This window comes from Oncorhynchus mykiss, chromosome 5 (genome assembly GCF_013265735.2).
Source record: "Oncorhynchus mykiss isolate Arlee chromosome 5, USDA_OmykA_1.1, whole genome shotgun sequence".
Lineage (NCBI taxonomy): Eukaryota > Metazoa > Chordata > Actinopteri > Salmoniformes > Salmonidae > Oncorhynchus > Oncorhynchus mykiss.
The window spans coordinates 35,776,230-35,791,289 of NC_048569.1; the positions used below are offsets into that span (position 1 = coordinate 35,776,230).

The following is a 15,060-nucleotide window of genomic DNA, read 5'->3' on the forward strand; positions in this document are numbered from 1 at the left end:
ACTATACTATGCCACTTTGTTTACATACTCATCTCATTTGTACATACTGTACCCGATACCATCTACTGTATCTTGCCTATGCTGCTCTGTACCATCACTCATTCATATATCCTTATGTACATATTCTTTATCCCCTTACACTGTGTACAAGACAGTAGTTTTGGAATTGTTAGTTAGATTACTTGTTATTACTGCATTGTCGGAACTAGAAGCACAAGCATTTCGCTACACTCGCATTAACATCTGCTAACCATGTGTATGTGACAAATAAAATTTGATTTGATTTGATTTTTACTAAAATACACACTCAAACAAACATGTAGAGAGAGACACACACAAAGGACACAAAATATCATACCCCTAAAACTGACAGTGTATTTCCACTACAATGCATGTGGAGCACACAGCACCCGTTCTCTTGGTCAAAGCCCAGACCTGTATCTCAGATCCTCAGCTGTGTCGCCATACTGTCCCTCTCAGTGCTCACTTCCTCTTTACTGTTTCTTTCTAACAGGCGTTTCTCCTATCTCCATCTGCAGCCCTGTGTTACCATAGACCTAGTCTGAGCTGAGTCATACACAAGAAAACACACACACATATACACACAAACACGCATCCACACACACAAAAGCAAACCCAAAAGATATCCAGGGTGTGAAACGGAAACACATGCAAGATGAATGTCTCTCCCCCTAGCCGCTCTCCCCTCACTTCGCCCCTGGACTCTCCCGCTCTCTTGTCTACCTAAGGCTCTGCAAGCTGATGTCATGTGTGCTGTTTATTTACTATCACAGTGGAAAATAACTGCCTCAAGCCGACAGGTGCCTCTCACTGTTTCATTCCACTGCAAAGCCTGATCTCTGCCTCAACCTCCAATTTGTGATCCTGCAGGTGCATGGTTCAAAACAGTCAGGAAAAAAATCGCAGCTTTGGATATTAAGCAGAAAACAAACAGATTGCCTTACAAAAATACTGTCTACAAAAATGCTGAAAACATTTTCCACCATGTGAATTTTTATGAATTATTAACATCTTCTTATGTCATGCAATCACCGTGTGAATACATTGCATTTAATGTGTTGGAATACTGCAGGTAGTCTGGCACAAAATGATTGGCGCCCTTGATAAAGATGAGCAAAAAAATACTGTATCAAATAAATAATAACGACACTGAGTGAACCAAACACTAGGAACATTTGCCCTTTCCATGACATAGACTGACCAGGTGAAAGCTATGATCCCTTATTGATGTCACTTATTGAATCCACTTCACTCAGTGTAGATGAAGGGGAGGAGACCTGTTAAGTAAGGATTTTTAAGCCTTAAGACAATTGAGACATGGATTGTGTATGTGTGCCATTCAGAGGGTGAATGGGAAAGACAAAAGATGTAAGTGCCTTTGAATGGGGTATGGTAGTAGGTGCCAGGTGCACCGGTTTGTGTTAAGAACTGCAATTCTGCTGAGTTTTTCACACTCAACAGTTTCCCGTGTGTATCAAGAATGGTCCACCACCCAAAGGCTATCCAGCCAATTTGACATAACTGTGGGAAGCATTGGAGTCAACATAGGCCAGCATCCCTGTGGAAGGCTTTCAACACCTTGTAGAGTCCATGCCCCGACGAATTGAGGCTGTTCCGAGGGCAAAATGGGGTGCAACTTAATATTAGGAAACCATTCCTAATGTTTTCCACAGTTGTGTCAAGTTGGCTGAATGTCCTTTGGGTGATAGACCCTTCTTGATACACACGGGAAACTGTTGAGTGTGAAAAACCCAGCAGCGTTGCAGTTCTTGACACACATACCCCGCTTAAATACGCTTAAATATTTTGTCTTGCCCATTCACCCTCTGAATGGCACTCAAATCAATCCATGTCTCAATTGTCTCAAGGCTTAAAAATCCTTCTTTAACCTGTCTCCTCCCCTTCATCTACACTGATTGAAGTGACATCAATAAGGGATCAAGGCTTTCTCAAGGATTCACCTAGTCAGTCTAGGTCATGGAAAGAGCAGGTGTTCCTAATCTTTAATACACTCAGTGTAGCTCAGTATTTGTGTTATTTATTTTATACAGTCTTTTTTGCTAATCAGAACCAAGGGGTCCCAATCATTTTGGACCTGACTGTATATTACAGTGAATGGACTGCATTCTGAGCTCGGACTCTGGGACTCTGATAAATAGATGCACATTGTGACAGGACAGACCGTATGCTATTGGTTGTGTAACAAATGTGAAATCACGCTGTGGCCTAGTTTTGTTGGCCAGACTACACTCTTCAGACCTGTCACACACAGAGAGAGAGAGACAGACAGACAGGAGAGACAGAGAGAGGCAGAGAGAGAGGGAGAGACCGAGAGAAGACTCGGAGGACTGTCTGACACAGCAGAAGCACCACACAACGCAAACAGGAAAGACAGTATTGTTCTTCTGCCTCAGGCACTTGATTGCCCAAGCTCTCAAAATGGCGGAGCCAGCCAAACCAGTTAGAAAGCTGCACATCACTGATTTTCAGAGGCCATAAAAGGAGTTATTACAACGAACGGTGCATGAGCTCATTTCAATGTGCAATTTCAGCGTTCTTCAGCATTGCCATACTGCCTCAGAGGTAATGCTTCTTTAGATAATTGCTGAGGAGGTGGTGGGATGTGTATTTCTTCATGATTACGCAACAATATCCCCACATTTAACGCAGGCTCTTGTGAACGATATTACCCATTTCCCTCTCTGAATGTACAGACTGTCGTACACTTAATGGTGGGTTTATTTGTGCAGTTAGATTAGATAGATTTACGGTTTAGGTATTAGTTGAATGGCGAACTAGCATGGTATTTGTCTTTTGGTGTTAACATTACACTTTTTCAAGCATTTAAAGGCAAACATGCAACTGAGCTAAATGATCAAACGCTGAAATACACCAATGGGCAAATGATTTTGATCAGTTCAAGTATCACTTTACTCCCTGTCTCTGCATTTTGGCTTGTTTCTGTTGTTCAGTTGACCAGTTAATTCTACATGTAGGCCACTGACTTGATGGCATGACAAGGTATGCATTATGTTAGTGCGGAAGCACAAACACCAGGGGCAAGATAAGGCACGAGGTCGTTCGGCAGGCCTTCCACTCTGAACACGCAGATAGTCAGGTATAATGGGCACAGTGGAGTGCCTCCTCTGCTTACGGAACTACAGAACTGCTTGCACTCTTTCTCGTAAGGCACGTGCCAAGTGAGAGGGGGGCATATGGGGTTAGTATCACTTCACAAATATTATTTCAGGCAACTACAATACCCCACCCTTTTTGTGTCCAAATGAAACCGTACTTATTGAAACCGTGTAACTGGATGCACTTTAAACCTGGTTACCCAGAGCACACTTCACCAGTTCACTGAATCAAGGACAGTAGTTGTGATGTGGAGAATAATGGCGTTGTGTGACGTAGTGAGGGCGTGTCCCTTTTAAGAGTATGCGAGAGGAGGGAGATGTAGCGAGGAAGGGGCCGTGGAGAGAGGCCAGGCCAGGCTCATGTTTAATGAGCACTGAGGTAATGTGATAGTCAGGGTGAGACCAGCTCTGTCACTCTCTCGCCTCTCCTTCACTACTTGTTGCACACGACACAAATGGCTTCCTCTCCTATTTCTAATTCGACCATGCCGCGAACAATTACAATATCTAATCATTATTAGAAATGAGCAGATGTACTACTGTCACGGTAGTGTAATGGGCTATTTCTGTCATGATAGTGGAAAGCACCAATTTGCCATCAGAAAAAAGTAAATCATTTTAGATTGGGAGGTGATGGTAATCCTCAGAGGGTAATAGAACATTCCTGGTTAATGGACAGAATGCATGCACAGGCCTTTATTACCTGCATGAACAATTAGTTCAAAATGTACATTATGTGCAAATTGTGTAAAACCCACACATGCTTGACATTGCATCAGCATGTGTTCAAATGGAAATCGAAAATGTTATGTATGATGTTCTTGAAGCAATTGTGTTATTTGTGTCCCATGTCCTAATGTACAGTGGATATATACTGAACAAACATAAAAACGCAACGTGTAAAGTGTTGGTCTCATGTTTCATGGGCTGAAATAAAATATCCCAAAAGGTGTGGCATATCAAGAAGCTGATTAAACAGCATGATCATTACACAGGTGCACCTTGTGCAGGGGAAAATAAAAGGCCACTCTAAAATGTGCAGTTTTGTCACACAACACAATGCCACAGATGTGTCAAGTTTTGAGGGAGTGTGCAATTGGCATGCTGACTGCAGGAATGTCCACCAGAGCTGTTGCCAGATAATTTTATGTTAATTTCTCTACCATAAGCTGCCTCCAACATTGTTTTAGAGAATTTGGTAGTACGTCCAGCTGGCCTCACAACCGCAGACCAGACCACGTGTATGGCGTTGTGTGGGCGAGCGGTTTGCTGACATCAACGTAGTGAACATAGTGCCCCATGCTGGCGTTGGGGTTATGGTATGGGCAGGCAGGCATAAGCTACGGACAACGAACACAATTGCATTTTAACAATGGCAGTTTGAATGCACAGAAATACCGCGACGAGATCCCGAGGCCAATTGTGAGGCCCATTTTCTGTGACCAACAGATGCATATCTATATTGCCAGTCATGTGAAATCCATAGATTTGGACCTAATGAATTTATTTCAATTGGCTGATTCCCTGATATGAACTGTAACAAATTGTTGCATGTTGTGTTTATATTTTTGTTCAGTAACGTTATATGATACCAGGACTATCCACACATCACCACTCTTTTTCACATGTAGTGTGAACATTATCTTTTCCTAATAAATAAAATAGGACTATGAAAGAGGTTGCAATGGGGTAAGTCTGCTAGCCTTCCTTTATCCGATGGGCTGGGCTGAATTAAATATAATTAATTGAGAGGCACATACAGATTGTAGAGCGAGACAATGAAAGCCAGACAATTTAAGAATTCAGGAACAGGCAGGTGCTGTTTATGTGCTCATGTCATGTTTAGTGATGATAGAGTTGCTAGACAGAGGAGTAATGTTGTTCTCAGGTCATTATGTTTTCAGAGCGGAGTGTGTGATGAGTATGGTTTTTGTTAACTACCAATGGTTTAAAAATGAGGTGAACAGGTGTGTGTGTTCATGTTTTGTATTTGAAGAGGGATCATGTTAGGTGTTGAAAGTAGAGCAAACATACTGTACTGTCCATTGTCCAAAGGTTTCTGACACAACAGCCAGCTTGACATGTGTTGAAATAAACATAAATAATCAAGTAGAAATACAGGTATACAGGAGTATGATTTTCAAAATCTAAAATACACCTGAAGAGGTGTGTTGTTTTAGATATGATAAACTCTGCATACTAGTTGTTCCGAGAGCATGCAGCAGCTCCCCCAGGCCCAGGGTTACCATGCCTACCTTGTATGCCACTGCTCCATCTCTTTTGCCACTGAACAGGCCTGGCTCTGGCAATAAATAGATTATGTAAGTCCTGACAAAAATGGCACAATGGCATCTCTGTCTTATTGATGAATACTGTTGTTACGTAAAGCATCTCACCAGCAGTTGCGTTGTGCGATATGCCCCAGTCCCTCTTCACTCATGTCTACACACACACACATGCATGCCCCCTCCTCACATGCGCATACCACATGAACACACATGAACACCCCAGGCCTCTTCCCAACAATCACAGTCACTGGTTACTTTACATCACGCTGAGGTTACTCCCCCCCCCCTCCCCTCTCCCTCTCTTCCCTCTTCCTCCTCTCTCTCTTTTTCTCTCACACTGTTTCTCACTCGCTTTCTCTCTCCCATCTCTCTCTCTCAACGGTCCTCCGTGAACCTCACAGACAGTAAACTGTGAAATAGGGATCGTTTTGCACACGCTTATGTTTCTAATGTTCCATTTACCCATTGGTCCATGGCAGTGCAGGGACAGGGACAGTGGTTTTTGGAGAGAGGGAGGGTAGAGGGTTTACTACCTGCTGGAGGCTGGGGTTCCTGTGGTAGCAGAGCAGCCTGGCAGACTGAGGGTACTGAGGACACCAGACTAAATAGTCAGTCAGTTACAGTTACCCTCCCTGACCTGGCTTCCCCAGTAGACATGAAGACAGTTGAGTTGTGTGACACATTAGCCTATAGTGTTTTCAACCAGTGAAGGCTGCTGAGGGGAGGACGGCTCGTAATGATGGCTGAAATGGAGTCAATGGAATGGGATCAAACACATCAACGATGTGGTTTCCATATGGTTGATACCATTCCATAGACTCCAATCCACCCAATATTATGAACCGTCCTCCCCTCAGCAGCCTCCACTGTTTTCAACCAACAAAAATATTGTTAACGAACAATAATGACCAACTTCCTGGCATTGACAACTTCAATGGAAAGCTACTGAGGATTGTAGCTGACTCTATAGCCACTCTTATATATGTCATATCTTTTATCTGAGCCTAGAAGAAAGTCTTTGTCCTCAGGCCTGGAGGGAAGCCAAAGTAATTCCGCTACCAAAGGGTGGTAGCAGCCTTTACTCTTTCTAATAGCAGACCTATAAGCTTGCTACCAGCTCGTAGCAAACTATAGGAAAGAATTGTTTGACCAAACACAATACTATTTCTCTGTAAAGAAATGAACAGACTTTCAGCATGCTTATAGAGAAGGGCACTCAAAATGTATTGTACTGACACAAATGACAGATGATTGGTTGAAAGAAATTGATAATAAGGAAATTGTGGGAGCTGTACTGTCAGATTTCATTGCAGCCTTTGATGTTATTGACCATAACCTGTTGTTGAAAAAACTTGTGTTATGGCTTTTTGACCTCAGCTCTGTATCGACGATACAGCAATCTATCAAATAGAACTCAAAAGGTTTTCTTAAATAGAAGCTTCTCTAATGTCAAACATGTAAAGTGTGGTGTACTGCAGGGCAGCTCTCTAGGCCCTCTACTCTTTTCTATTTTTACCATTGACCTGCCACTGGCATTAAACAAAGCATGTGTGTCCGTGTATGCTGATGTACACATCAGCAACCACACCTAATGAAATCACTGAAACCCTTAAAGAGTTGCAGTCTGTTTTGGAATGGATGGCCAGTAGTAAACTGTTCCTGAACATCTCTAAAACGCAGAGCATTGTATTTGGTACAAATCATTCCCTAAGTTCTAGACCTCAGCTGAATCTGGTAATGAATGGTATGGCTGTTGAGCAAGTTGAGTAGTGTCATGACATTGGCCTGTGGGTAAGGTTTATGACCCCCCCCCCCCCATAAATACCTTTCTCCCTTCCCTCTCTCTCTGACTCTCTGAAGGACTCTTGAATAGCCTTTGTTAAACATAGAGAGTCTGGGAACATCAAACAAGTGGGGGGAAGGAACCATACTGTATTTCGGTAATAGAACCAGTTGAAAATATGCGGTGGTACTTAATGAATATGATGTCAGTTCGGTTGTCATCTGAGACATTATGACTGATGACAGGACGACATAAACTGTATCTGGGAAAGTCTACACATTCTAGTTATCAGATTCACATGGAATTGTTGTGCAATTTAAATGTTTAAATATGACACTATTTGTGAAAAGATTAAATGTAATATTAGCTTCCAAATGAGAGATTTGGGTTTTCATAAAGTTAGAACTCTGCTCAATCAGTGGCCCGCCCCTGTGAAGAGACATGGGTTATAAACTATGAAACACACCCTTTTCTCCCTCCACTATATAAGCCCGTGACGAAAATGTAACTATCTGTCCCGAGGACGATAGGACGACGGTCCATACGTTGAAAAGGACTAACATGTCAACTACAAAACTAAGCCAACTTTGAACTCTTATTCACTACAGAAGTGAGACATCCTAGCCATTGAGTTAGCAACAGCAGCTGTAAACGTGGGCTAGGAAAGGACGGACAACGTATCCAATCTAACACACAATGACGATACTACAACGTAATCCAATTTACCACCAGTGACATTCTTCCGAGGACAGGAAGATCTCTGTTGGCCAACACAGCCAGGATCTACGACCAACCTACCGAAGCGCAGCTCAGAGTAAATATTTACTGCATTTTCCTTTTCCAAATGGGCGGTAATTTAGAATGCATAAGATACTGTATTTACGATAGCAGAGCTTCTCCCTTTGTTCTTCAGTCATCCCGCTCTTTCACTCAAACCCAACCCCCTTTTCTTTGTGTAACCAGCTGTCATATCTGTTCCGTCCGTAAGGGACGTTTTCCTTTATGACATCATTTGTAATCAAGATACGATTAATTCTGTGTATATTTAATTGGGTGTGATTACTTAGGTATTTAGTAAATAAATAATTAAACCCAATTTTGTATTGCTGATTCAACTTGTTTGTGAAGATAACCAAGAATTCTACGATGTTCAGATGAGACTGAAATAAGGTGCCGATTAATATTGACTGCTATTGATGTAAAATGTTACTAGGTCTTTCAGAGTTTATTCGGAAGATAACAGCTCTATAAAGACTCTTTCGTGGTGGCCCGACTTTCTAGTTAAATACATTTACATAATTACCTCAATCAGGTAATATCAATTACAGAGAAAGGATTTTATAGAATAGCATGTCATATCACTTAATCCGGCATAGCCAAAGACACAACAGTAGACTAAATTACTTGGCATTACCTTAGATTATAAACTGTCATGGTCAAAACATATAGATTCAATGGTTGTAAAGATGGGGAGAGGTCTGTCCGTAATGAAGAGATGCTCTGCTTTTTTGACACCAAACTCCACAAAGCAAGTCCTGCAGGCTCTAGTTTAGTCTTATCTTGATTATTGTCCAGTCGTGTGGTCGTATGCTGCAAGGAAAGACCTAGTTAAGCTGCAGCTGGCCCAGAACAGAGCGGCACGTTTTGTTCTTCATTGTAATCAGAGGGATGATATTAATACTATACATGCCAGTCTCTCTTGGTTAAGAGTTGAGGAGAGACTGACTGCATAACTTCTTTTTATAAGAAACATTAATGTGTTGAAAATACCAAATTGTTTGCATAGTCAACTTATACACAGCTCTCACACACACACTTACCCAACCAGACATGCCAGAAGGGGTCTTTTCACAGTCCCCAAACCAGAACAAGAAAGAAAGCGTACAGTATTATGTAGAGCCATTATTGCATGGAACTCCATTCCGTCTCATATTGCTCAAATAAACAGCAAATCTGGTTTCAAAAAACAGATAAAGCAACACCTCGCGGCACAACGCCTCTCCCCTATTTAACCTAGATAGTTTGTGTGTATGTATTGATATGTAGGCTACATGTGCCTTTTAAAAAACGTTTTTATGTAGTTCTGTCCTTGAGCTGTTGTTGTCTATTAATGTTCCATATTTTGTGTGGATCACAGGAAGAGTAGCTGCTGCTTTTACAACAGCTAATGGGGATCTTAATAAAACACCAAAATACCATAACAAGAAAAGCAGCGCAACCTAAATAGGTTGTGAGTAGGCTTGGCTTGGTGAACGACATTACGGGAACAGAAAGTTGGGAGTGAGAAGAGCTGACCTGATGGGACTCGTGATCATTTAGACAGATAAATGTTGGTGTGCGTGAGGCTGTCCAAACGGCCTTTATCTGGCTTTGACGTTTATACAGCGGCATGTGAATCAATGACTGCCCTGGTGCAGTTGTACTTAGAAATGAGATCCAAGCAGCTTAACATGTCCTTTAATCTATTCTTTGTCGTCATCGTCAAACTAAAAGTAAGATGCCAATCAGATTGTTTCCATATTGAATAAAGTGATTGAATTAGACCACATAAATAAATGTTGACAGTCAAAAATCATATCATCTTTTTTCTCTTAGGCGACCAAGAAATTCAAGGACCTGTGTTAGAGTGGACTAAATCTGTATCTAATATTCCTGTGAATTCTAGCTGGTTAGATGGGAGAGAGCCGAGTGACAAATGTACATGTTTTTTCTCAACGTTTTTCAAACAGAATTTTTTTATCGTTTAATCGTTAATTAGATGTGGATTTACAATTCAGATATAGTCATGCGTATAACCGCTAGGGGGCGATGTAGTTCAAATCTACCGCAGTCCTGGCTGCCTACCAGACGGTGCTCACCTTACTGCTGTCCCCCTCCCACTCAGCAACGACAGTGGTTAATGCCGTTTTTACGTTATCTTCTGTGTGCCTCTCCTCCATGTTCTAAGTGGTTAGTACATGGTATCCCTCCTGTCTCAGCCTCCAGTAATTATGCTGCAATAGTTTGTGTTGAGGGGACTAGGGTCAGTCTGTTATATCTGGAGTATTTCTCCTGTCTTATCCGGTGTCCTGTGTGAATTTAAGTATGCTTCCTCTAATTCTCTCTCTCTCTTTCTTTCTTTCACTCTTTCTTTCTTTCTTTCTCTTCTCTCAGTGGACCTGAGCCTAAGGACCATGCCTCAGGACTACCTGGCCTGATAACTCCTTGCTGTCCCCAGTCCACCTGGTCGTGTTGCTGCTCCAGTTTCAACTGTTCTGCCTGCGGCTATGGAACCCTGACCTGTTCACCGGATGTGCTCTACCTTATCGCGGACCTGCTATTTTCAACTCTATCTCTACCACACCTGCTGTCTCTACCACACCTGCTGTCTCTAACTCTGAATGATCAGCTATGAAAAGCCAACTGACATTTACTCCTGACGTGCTGACCTGTTGCTCCCTTTACAACCACTGTGATTATTATTATTTGACCCTGCAGGTCATCTATGAACATTTGAACATCTTGGCCATGTACTGTTATAATCTCCACCCGGCACAGCCAGAAGAGGACTTTCTCCATCCGGGCCGTCAGTTTTTTTCGACATGGCATCTTGCAGTCTGGTTCTAGATATGCCATCAGGGCTTTGAAGCCGACATCCTCTACCAATGACAATGGCTGCATTTGAACTGCAATCATTTCTGTAATCAGCACTGTGATTACCTGTCTAATGTCTGTTGTTTGGGGCCTGTGCTGCTGCCAGCAATGGTTTGGGTCTCACAGTACCTCCCTGTACTCTGATTTACATTTTGTGTAAAACTCCACCAAAAAAATGTTTTTTTCCTAGTTGTTAACGATCCCAATTTATTTTAAATGTTTAACACCCGTAAAGGACACAGAGATGATGGCTTGCCAGCCTTGTGACAAACCAACTGACCAATGAAACCATTGTCAACAAACTAGTAATGCAATAAAAAATGTCAATCAAAACATTTCCCATGAGACGGATCTGGGCCTTCATTTTATTCAACACAGGCCTTTTGTTCCGATAAATCAGAGGCACAGAACGTATATGTTGTTCAATTACTTTGAAAAAGCAGGGCCCTGGAATTTTCTGGTCTATAGAGCATTTATTTTTTGGATTGAAGACACAAGTTTTCTATCTTTCTCCGCAACAAGCTAGGGATTCTGAGGCGCACTGTGACGTCTGACTGATTGAGACAGTACACATGACTTAAATCAGCCAGTTAATTGTTCCTGATAACTCCAGTTCAGAGCAAAGCACTCTGGAACAGGGAGGCAAAGGAAGATACATATAGAGTTTAGAGAAAGACAGAAGGGTTGATACATTTTTTTGTAAGGTAAAATCAAGTCTGAAATTTCAAAGTGGAAATTCCAAACTTCAGAAGCTTTTTAAAACCTCAAATACACTACAAGTTCTACATTTCCTGCATTGCAGGAAAGTTCTAGTGCAACAGGTTGATCAAATTAAGATCCTACATCTGTATTACTTACACAAATCCCACTGACCTTACCAAGCAGTCGTCTTAGTTCTAGAGCCGGGGTGGGGAAAAACACCTTTAAGTGGGCGGTCACTATTTGTGTTTAAAGGGGCAATCTGCAGTTGCTACATCCATTTTTGGACTTATAAATTAATGGGAATTTATTTGTGAAGAATAGTACTTACAAATGCCAAATGAGCATAGTTCAACTGTCGTACCCCATCAGAACCCAAAACATGAACTTGTCTTACTCCAATGTTTGTAATCAAGGTGAATGTAAACAAACACTATATAGCCTCAAAACATGGTTCAATCATGGTTTGTCAGTCCTTGCGTCCATAACTCTGTCTATGAATTTGAGAGTGATTACATTTCTCCAGCCCCACCCCTTAGCTTGTTACTGAAACAGTTGTTGTTTCATTGTTTCTGTAATATTTGTTCTACTTACCCAGAGACAGATGAACTTGTGGATACCATGTGTATGTCTCTGTGTGCAGAATGAAGGAAGTTATGGTACGTATTAATAGAATACAAGGTGGGCGATGAAACTACAGAAAGCCATTCATTTTCAATGGAAGAGAAGCAAAGTGGGCGGGGGACCGTTGGGCGATGCGAGCATAGGCAAGTAATCGCAACCAAGGCAGGACCTAAATTTGGGAAAACTGAACCTTATGCAAATACTCTTCAATATCGCGGAGCGATTGACTAATCGAAGCTCACTTTATCGTCAAGTCCCTACTGGATTGGCTGTTGATACCAAGCACTACCTAGCATGCTTGCTAGCACATACATGAGGGCGAAGCTAACGTGGCGATGCGAAATACAAGGGAATTACAGGGGATTACATTACGGGGGATGACCCACTATCCAATTCTAGCAAACTGGTCAATCGCATGGCGATATCGCTGAGTATTTGTGTAAAATTCAACTTTCCCCAATTTAGGTCCCACCCAGTTCACGCTGCCTTGCCCATGCTTGCATCGTCCAACAGGGGGGCCCACTTCGCTTTCCTCCATTGAAAATGAATGGGTTCCATTGTTGCATCACCCCCTATCATGTTTAGTGGAGAAGTACTGTAAGTGGTAGTTTCACGAGCTAATGCTAACTAGCATTTGTGCGTGACTGGAAATCTATAGGCAGGCCTAATCTAGCATATGCTACCATACCTGTAGACTTCCATTCATTGCACTAGCATTGGCTCGCGAAATTACCTCCAGCTTCCTCCATACTGCAGACAGAGACATACAAATGGTATCCACGAGTTCATCTGCCTCTGGGTAAGTAGAGAATGGCTTAATTGCCAGAATCTCGCAGTATCCCTTTAAAGGTACAAAAGGTCTAGATTATTAAGAACATAATGCTGGTAAGATTAATATTCAATATTTGGGGGGTTAACCTCACTACAGTTTAATAACAGATTAGGAGCTGTGCTGGATCTCGGGAATTTAGAGGGAGCAAAACCCGAAAATTGATTTGATCTGTAGCTATAAGAAAATAAGACCAAGTCACAAAATAATAACTGATTCAGAGTGAAAAGTGCTGAGATTGAGATTGTGGTGGAAACTTTCAAAGATAAACTCGTTGTTACTGGAACACTGAGAAATGACTAATTATCGATGCATAGCCTGCAATTCAGTAACTGGAGATGATTGATTTACAGTATTTGGTTAAGAGCTGGTGGAGAAATGACCCATGACCACCCTAGATGTTCTGAGGCGTAATTCAACTTTGGTTTCATTAGTGTTGGATTGTATAATAATTCAAAGTGTATTGAATTTGATCCAATAAAGTGGAAGTGCTCACTCAAAAAATGTGTTAAAATATAGCTTTAAAATGAGGCAAAACACACATACCAAAACACACATACCAAAACGCACATACCAAAACGCAGATACCAGCAGGCTGCCTTCAAAAAACTCGGACAACAACCAGAAAGTCAATATAATATCCCTCAGGCAGCAGAGAAAAAGATCAATGTCACTCCACTACAACCTTCCATCACAAACAGACAGCACAATGTCCTCCTGCCTCCAAAAAGTATGACTGGCTTCACATGTTCAATAAACATGGACATTTCATGAGAATGCTTTGCATGCTTGAGGCAAATGTTTCAACCTAAAAAATGTCCTGTATCGCTGTAGTGAGTCACTGCCGGTGAGCTCACTCATACCATCCTACGTCAGAGCCATAGTAGATGTAGGTCGCAGACTGAGTGATCTTCAGGACTCAGCACTTTGTGTTGCATTGTGCAAGATTGAGAGGTTGGCCTGAATAGAGTTGTTGCTTCAATGTGTTGGTTAGTTGGTTCCCTACTAGCTCTGGGTTTCCCATAATAACCCAGATCTGATCCCAGTTCACAATCCTGACGTCCTCAATGTCGTTTGTCCTTGAGGAATGAAATGCTGCTAAAATAGATCAACCCGTTAGAAACAGGCCTCTAAACAGGTCTCTAAACAGGCCTCTATATACAGTATCAGAGCACATGATCAGACATTAGTGCAACTGTCAGACACCCAGAATATGTACAGATAGAATACTTCATTTGACTAGACTGTACATTTAGAGCACCAGTGACTTCTCAAAGAGCCCCAAATGAGTCCAACATCAGAACTGGGTCTGTGTTCGAGTGTACATGATAGAGAGAGGGGAGTGTGTGTATGACAGTGATTAGGGGGAGTGTACATGACAGTGATTAGGGGGAGAGAGAGGGGAGTGTACATGATAGAGAGAGGGGAGTGTGTGTATGACAGTGATTAGGGGGAGTGAGAGGGGGGGAGTGTACATGACAGTGATTAGGGGGAGAGAGCGGGGAGAGTGTACATGAGAGTGATTAGGGGGAGAGAGAGGAGAGAGTGTACATGACAGTGATTAGGGGGAGAGAGAGGGAGGATTGTACATGACAGTGATTAGGGGGAGAGAGCGGGGAGAGTGTACATGATAGTGATTAGGGGGAGAGAGAGGAGAGAGTGTACATGACAGTGATTAGGGGGAGTGAGAGGGGGGAGTGTACATTATAGTGATTATGGGGAGAGAGAGGGGAGAGTTGCATGACAGTGATTAGGGGGAGAGAGAGGGAAGAGTGTACATGACAGTGATTAGCAGGAGAGTGTATGACAGTGATTAGGGGGGGGGGTGTACATGACAGTGATTATGGGGAGAAAGAGGGGAGAGTTGCATGACAGTGATTAGGGGGAGAGAGAGGGGAGAGTGTACATGACAGTGATTAGCAGGAGAGTGTATGACAGTGATTAGGGGGGGAGAGTGTACATGACAGTGATTAGGGGGAGAGAGTGTATGACAGTGATTAGGGGGAGAGAGTGTATGACAGTGATTAGGGGGGGAGAGTGTACATG

General features: G+C 42.3%; 1 protein-coding gene across 3 annotated transcripts in view; it reads right to left on the reverse strand.

The window, feature by feature from the left end:
- The window catches only part of gnaz (guanine nucleotide binding protein (G protein), alpha z polypeptide), a 44,238-nt gene that overhangs the window by 16,255 nt on the left and 12,923 nt on the right, over window positions 1-15,060 (reverse strand). The window contains exon 1 of one of the 3 annotated variants that reach the window (XM_021602592.2): window positions 359-629. The exons of the other annotated variants lie outside the window; for them this stretch is intronic. The gene's annotated coding sequence lies outside the window, so the exon portion shown is untranslated. Of the gene's footprint in view, window positions 1-358; window positions 630-15,060 lie in introns of those variants that run through there. 3 annotated transcript variants of the gene reach the window in all.